We start from the raw sequence: 8,001 nt of genomic DNA on the forward strand, positions 1-8,001 counted from the left end.
CTCAAAGGAAGTAGTCCAGCACATCAGCCATATCATCATCCTTTTGAGCTCCATCCTCGTCTCCGTGGGCCCCTACGGGTCCTGCTCCTGTCTGAAAATTGAGATCATCTCCAGGGCATGCAACTGTGGCCCCGAACTGCTCAGGGGTAGGCCACGGGAAAGGACTGAGGTCCTGGCTCTGCTAGTGCAAGGTGTACCGGTAGAAACTCTCATTCAGCTGCACCTGACCCCTATGATTAGCCGCCTGCTGGCCAGTCACATGCTGCATATACGCGTGTATCTGGAGTTCCATCCTCTACAGGTGAGCGGAGATAGACTCCAGGGATGGTGGCTGCCGTAGAGGTGGTGGCGGCGCATCTGCGGCTGGCTGTTGCTGGTCCTCCTCTTACTGCTACTGTGCCTGACCCTACTGCTGTGCCTGCCTTGACATGCAATATTTTTCTATGAAGGCCCTGTTGATGGGAGGCCGGATAAGCTTAATGAGAGAAATCGACACCCATAAAACTGGCAGAGGCCCGTGATCAAAGCCGGAAACCCCAGTGCTCTGTTGGACTTCTCTAGGTCCACTGGGTGTCTAGGAGGCATGATCCCTGCAAATTGATATATGGCATCTGAGATCAACTGGGCTACGTGAACACTCACCTGGGTCAAGATGGCATAGACCAGCTAGCACTTCGGTTGGGGGAGGTCAGAATTATGATCACTGGGGAGGATGTTGCTGAGCAACAATGTCATCCAAATCTGTGTCAGGGTGGTCATGCTAGTGCGCTTGATTCGCAAAGTCTTGCCCCGGTGATGTAGCTCCATGTGGAGCTTGTAGGCCTTGGATCTTCTTCATCAATGGAGTCCTTTGCTTTTTTAATATCATGGAAGCGGAATGGAGAAGAAAGAAAGATGATTGGAGACGCCACTTCAAGGAGAAGATGAGTCAAGAAGAAGCTCACTACCATAGGAAGCCATGGATAAGAGCTTGAAGGTAGGAGAAGATGAGTGGAGGGAGAGGGAGAGAAGGGGCACAAAATTTTGTGCCTCAAATGAGGTCTGAACTTTGAAGTGTAATTCTCAAATGATCAAAGTTCAAAAAATGCACACACATGGCCTCTATTTATAGCTCGAAAAATGCACACACATGACGGATAGCGAAAGAGTGTTTATACGGATAACCACTTGGGTATCTCCGCCTGCCACCTAACTTCACGGGTTAGGATTAACAGAAATTGTTTGTGAGGATAACCACTTGGGTATCTCCGCATGTCACCTGACTTCATGGGTTAGGATTAACAGAAACCGTTTGTACGGATAATCGCTTGGGTATTGCCGCATGTCACCTAACTTCACGGGTCAGGATGACAAAGGTGCAGACGACGACGTAAGTCTCCGCGTGTCAACGGGTTTGCTTGCCCCTGATTGACAAAGGGTGCAGAAGACGATGTTATTCTCTGCATGCTACCGGACTCTGAGTCTGATAGATAGCGAAAGAGTGTTTATACGAATAACCACTTGGGTATCTCCGCCTGCCACCTAACTTCACGGGTTAGGATTAACAGAAATCATTTGTGCAGATAACCACTTAAGTATCTCCGCATGTCATCGAACTTCACGGGTCATGATAGCAAAAGGTGGGGTGGTCGGCAAAAGTGAGGCTTGTGCTCCTACGTATCCTCAATTTGTGATGAGGAACTCAGACCTACGTAGTTCTTGCAAAAGTGGTGTAAGACTAAAATAGTCTCTACTAGAAGATGCTGACATCTCCGGAAAGGGTGCAGATGACGACATTGGTCTCTACTTGTCAATCGAACTTGGGGTCTCCGAATGACGAGGTGCAGATAACCGTAAGGTGTCTCCGCATGCTACCGGACTCTGGGGTCGCTGGATAGCAAAGGGTGTGTACGGGTTACCATCGGGTGTCTCTGCATGCCATCAGACTCTTAGATCACGGTAACAAAAGGTGGGGTGATCAACAAAAGCAGGGCTTTTGCTCTTACATATCCTCAATTTATGATGAGGAACTCAGACCTACGTAGTTCTTGCCTTTGTGAGACTAAAATAGTCTCGGTGTTTTTTCACTAAAATGCGAACATGCTTTAGTAAAGAAACAAAACCTCCAACTGATCAGAGCAACATATGATTTTTTGATGAAGGAGAGTATGCTGATGAAATTTTCTCATAACTATAAATGAGACTTTGGATGTTAGCATTTCGTTTCTAAACGACCATTTAGAGGAAACACTGGGTCCAACGAAAATAGAAGAAAATCACTCGAAGTGTATCAATCTCACACAGGTAAGTGTTTTATCCTAATTTCGAACCATAGATATGTCATGACTTGATTTTGCAAATCATTTCCTATCAAATCAAAGATTACATGTGTGATCATGGATCAATACAACTTTTTTGGGAATGGTGTTTTGGTGAGGAATTTGGCTCTGAGTGTTTGGGCCTTTTCCTTTTCTGTTTTTGTTTAGTGCGGGGCGAGAAAGTTGCTAGCGCACAGGATTTTGGTTAACAATCAAAGGGAGGGGACCACTTCAAGTCGTGGTTTTCTTTCTTTTCTTGTTTACTTGTGACAATTCTGTATTGTTCAGATATTGTCTGGTCCAAAGACCTTTCTGTATATTTTGTTTTCTTCCGATCTTTGATCGGGAATTTTTCTTTCTTTTTTTTGCTTTCTTCCAATCTTGATTGGGAATTTTCTTCTTTTGCTTTCTTCCGATCTTTGATCGGGAACTTTCTTTTCTTTGTTTTCTTTCGAGGGCAAGGATGAACATTCTCACCCTGGGTCAAGGTTTATGGTAAGTTGGGATTTTGGCTCAAGGCTTGTAGAACGGCTGGACATGATATATGTCAGGGTGTGGGTTTGGCCAGCGGTTCAGGGATAAAGGGGATGTCCCACATTATTTCCATGACACACATGCAACAATGATGATTTGGAAATTTTATGCAAAACTAGTCATGCACGCACCTATGTGGACACTCAAGCATCAAGTTTTCCCTATTAAGTCAACCCAGTGTTTCCAAAACATGTTCTTTTATCAATTCATGCATTCATCCGAGTCCATTTTGGGTGTTCGGAAAAATTTTCACAGCATTCACCCTTCAGGTGTATACACATTTTTTTCATAAAAACCCTTTGTTTTGATCGGTGAATCTTTTTCAAAGAAAAGCTGGAAGTTATTTCTTTTCAAAAGCGTGCTGGCTTTTTAGCCGAAAGATATATATTTTGTTTTTGTTTTTTTTAGGTATTTTGCTACCTAAACATATGTATATTTTTGTGAAGTATTTTTGCTATATACATGCATATCCAAGGTATCTTGCTACCTAAACATACATACATACATACATATATATATATATATATATATATATATATATATATATATATATATATATATATATATATATATATATATTGTGAGGTTTTTTTTGCTACATACATGCATATCTAAGGTATTTTCACTACCTAAACACACATACATATATTTTGTGAGGTATGACTACCTTCCGAGCTTGTGCTTGTTTTATTTAAATTCCTAGGATCATGAGCAACTAGGTGTGCCCTACTATGACCTGAGAAACAAAAGGTGATCAAATAACAAGCAAAAATTTAAAAGGTACTAGGTTGCCTCCTAGTAGCGCTTCTTTAACGTCTTGAGATGGACGTGTGATGACTTGTTGGTCACGGACCTAGTACTTTTGCTTACCTTTGGCTTTGGACTCGGTCGCCTGCTGGTCGAACACGGGTCGTAGGCAACACTCCAGCTTTTGTAGATGAGCTGAGGGGTTTTGGAGGTGGCGGCAGTGCGTCTGTTACTCGCTTTCGGCCATCCCCAAGCTGCTGTGGTGTCTCGCCCTGCGCCTGTCTGGGGGGCGCAGTACTTCTTGATGAAAGTTCAGTTAATAGGGGGCCTGATGACCTTGTTGGGGGCGACGAGCACTCCGTAGAACTGACAAAGGCCCGTAATCAGAGCTGGAAACCCCAAGACCCTGTTGGTCTTCTCCGAGTCCACTGGGTGTCTTGCGGGTACGATCCCTGCAAACAATAGATGACATCAGAAATCAGTTGAGCGATGTGCAAACTTACCTATGTCACGATGGCATGACCTTGCTGGGGGGATGAGCACCCTGTAGGACTGATAGAAGCCTGTAACCAGAGCTGGAAACCTCAGGGCCCTGCTGGACTTCTCTGGGTCCACTGGGTGTCTTGTGGGTGCGATCCCTGCAAATAGTGGATGGCATCAGAAATTAGATAAGCCACGTGCATACTTACCTATGTCATGATGGCACAGACCAACTGAAACTTCCACAGGGGGAGATTGGCATTGTGGTCACTGGGCAGAATGATGCTAAGTAGCAACGTCATTCATATCTGTGTAAGAGTGGTCATGTAGGTGCACATGATCTGCACTCATCTCTTTGCAACGACACGGGTGAAATCTTGCCCCAATATGCATAGTAGCTGCGCGATAGCCTCCTCCTCTGGTTGTGCTCGCACAGTTGGCCCTTCTCCAGGATTAGGGGGTGGCCCAGGAACTAATAAAAGGAAACTACTGGCCCCTTAATCGGGAGTGCAAGTCTCGATTAAGCATTAGGGGCAGAGGACCTTAAATTCTCTTAAGGTGTGAATGTGGAGCCCACTGAAAGTGAGGACGCGTCGCCCTCTAAAGGCAAGGGTGTGTAGCCCTTTGAAGGTGAGGATATGTAGTCCTCTGAAGGCGAGGGCGTGTAGCCCTCTCACGGTGACGGTGTGTAGTCCTCTGAAGGCGAGGACATGCAGTCCTCTGAAGGCAAGAGCGTGTAGCCCTCTAAAGACGAGGACGTGCAGTCCTTTGAAGACGAGGACGTGCAGTCCTCTGAAGACGAGGACGTGCTGTCCTCTGAAGGCAAGGACATGTAGTCTTGTGAAGGCGAGGACGTGTAGTCCTCTGAAGGCAAGGACGTGTAGTCCTTTGAAGGAGAGGGCGTGTAGCCCTCTGAAGGCGAGGACGTGTAGTCCTCTGAAGGCGAAGGCGTGCAACCCTCTGAAGGCGAGGACATGTAGTCCTCTGAAGGCGAGGTGCGTGAAGCCTTCTGAAGGCGAGGACTTGCAGCCCTCTTAAGGCTAGGGCGTGCAGTCCTCTGAAGGCGAGGACGTGTAGTCCTCTGAAGGCGAGGGCGTGTAGCCCTCTAAAGACGAGGACGTGTTGTCCTCTGAAGGTAAGGACATGGAGTCCTGTGAAGGCGAGGACGTGTAGTCCTCTAAAGGCGAGGACGTGTAGTCCTCTGAAGGTGAGGGCGTGTAGCCCTCTAAAGACGAGGACGTGCAGTCCTCTGAAGGCGAGGGCATGCTGTCCTCTGTAGGCAAGGACATGTAGTCCTGTGAAGGCGAGGACGTGTAGTCCTCTGAAGGCGAAGATGTGTAGTCCTTTGAAGGCGAGGGCGTGCAGCCCTCTAAAGGCGAGGACGTGTAGTCCTCTGAATGTGAGGGCGTGCAGCCCTCTGAAGGCGAGGACGTGTAGCCCTCTGAAGGCGAGGGCGTGTAACCCTCTAAAGACAAGGACGTGCAGTCCTCTAAAGGCGAGGACGTGTTGTCCTCTGAAGGCAAGGAAATGTAGTCCTGTGAAGGCGAGGATGTGTAGTCCTCTGAAGGCGAGGACGTGTAGTCCTCTAAAGGCGAGGGCGTGCAGCCCTTTGAAGGCGAGGGCGTGTAGCCTTTTGAAAGCGAGGGCGTGTAGCCCTTTGAAGGCGAGGGCATGTAGCCCTTTGAAGGTGAGGACGTGTAGTCCTCTGAAGGCGAAGGCGTGTAGCCCTCTGAAGGCGAGGACATGTAGTCCTCAAAAGGCGAGGACATGTAGTCCTCAAAAGGCGAGGGCGTGTAGCCCTTTGAAGGCAAGGATGTGTAGTCCTCTGAAGGTGAGGCCGTGTAGCCCTCTAAAGACGAGGACGTGCAGTCCTCTGAAGGCGAGGACGTGTAGTCCCCTGAAGGTGAGGGTGTGCAGCCCTTTGAAGGCGAGGGCGTGTAGCCCTTTGAAGGCGAGGGCGTGTAGTCCTCTAAAGGCGAGGGCGTGTAGCCCTCTGAAGGCGAGGATGTGTAGTCCTCTGAAGGCGAGGCCATGTAGCCCTCTAAAGACGTGGACGTGCATTCCTCTTAAGGCGAGGACATGCTATCCTCTAAAGGAAAGGACCTATTGTCTTATGAAGGCGAGGACGTGTAGTCCTTTGAAGGCGAGGGCGTGTAGCCCTCTCAAGACGAGGACGTGTAGTCCTCTAAAGGTGAGGGCATGCAGCTTTCTGATGGAGAGGACATGTAGTCCTTGGATGGCGAGGGCGTGCAGCTCTCTGATGGTGAGGACGTTTAGTCCTCTGAAGGTGAGCGCGTGTAGCCCTTTGAAGGTGAGGGTACTAGTACCCAAGGGTTCACCCTTATGAGAAAGCAAGAGATTGACTCATTGAGAGGGTCGGTCATTCCAAATTCTAAAAGATTGGACAGTATATGTAGGTAATCTATGTAGTTAACATGATTTTTAGGGATCCAGATGCATGCAACCTTTGTCTTGAAGTGCGCTAAATGCGGACTTCGTATGCAACAATGCAATGTAATGGAAAGTTGTATAATGTTCATGACATTCTTTCCCTATTTTGTGATTTTGAGTTGATTTGATTTTTTTGGAAAACACATATTGACTGTCCTTTTGAAAGAGGTGATAATTCATGCAACCTCATCCCATCTTTTGCAAACCTCTTCGGGAACTCCCTCAGAGTGTATGTTCTGTTTGATTTAAACACTTGACCATTTTGGAGTGACGGCAATGGAGTCGTTTGACGTTTAATCAATCCATTGAAAACCCAGGGTTTGTCCCCCTTTTTTCATTTAAAAACATCGACGAGTGAGAACTTTTGATCTTCCCTTAGGTTCGCTCGAGGCTTATGCATGGTGCCCCTCATTGCCCCAGTGTAAGGCTTTGAGGTACCAATCGTTGTCTTTCGTCATGACCTTGTAGCAGGGAACCTATTAGGTGAGAACTTCTAATTTGGCCCTAGTTTCGCTTGAGGTTTATGCATGGTGCCTTTCATTGCCCTGGTGTTGGGCTCTGAGGTATCCATCGTTGTTTTGTCTTCACAACCTTGTAGCAAGGAAGAATGAAAGAGGCGGTTTGATTCTCGCAAAAAGAATTTTTCAAGGACGAGAAATAATTGAAGGATTTTTTTCAGTTGACGGGTTAAGTCAAATGACTCCTATTCTTGATAACTTACTTCTCTTTAAAAAAGACAAACTTTCAGGAATGAGGTCACATGAACGTCTATATTTTACTTGAAAACACAGTCAATCAAATGCTTTTTTCCTTTTCTTTTTTGATCTTTTCTACTTTACTCGTTGTTTACGGCATCCTCACCAAATGTGCAGCACGAGTAATTTCTGATTGAACGGTCTTGGAAGTCCAAACTCAGGAGCGCAGGTCGCTTGAACAAACCAACGGCTTGCACCCACATTCCAGTGGAAGCAAAGATGTAATTACAAGCAGATAAGGGACAAAGATGTCAAATTTATCCATTTTATTTAGCATTGTAATTGTGGTTTACAATAATGGCGTAAACTTGAAAATCCTGATGAGTCATTAGAGACATCTAACAACAGCTTTCAAAATTTCCCCATGTGTGGTGTCGCTTATCAATGTTAGGATTCACAAGCGATTCTCCTCAAATTTCAGCCAACCCGCATCAATTAGACTTTGCACCTTACGCTTTGAGGTCATACAGTGCTCAATGGAATGTCCTGGAACTCCTCCATGATATGCACATGCTGTGTTCGAGTCGTATCCTCATAAAAATGGAGGTTGAGGAAACCTAGCAGGGGTTATAGCTACCATTGCATTATCAAGTAGATAAGGGAGCAAGTTAGCATAGGACACCAGAATTGGGGTGAATTCTACAGGCTTTTTGCTGCAAAATTCCTTCCTTGGTTGGTGTTTTGGTTCCTGCTAAAGGAGGTGTTTAGCATTGGTTGTGTGGTAGGTGGGTTTTGTG

The sequence above is a fragment of the Glycine max genome, chromosome 1 (assembly GCF_000004515.6).
Source record: "Glycine max cultivar Williams 82 chromosome 1, Glycine_max_v4.0, whole genome shotgun sequence".
Classification (NCBI taxonomy): domain Eukaryota; kingdom Viridiplantae; phylum Streptophyta; class Magnoliopsida; order Fabales; family Fabaceae; genus Glycine; species Glycine max.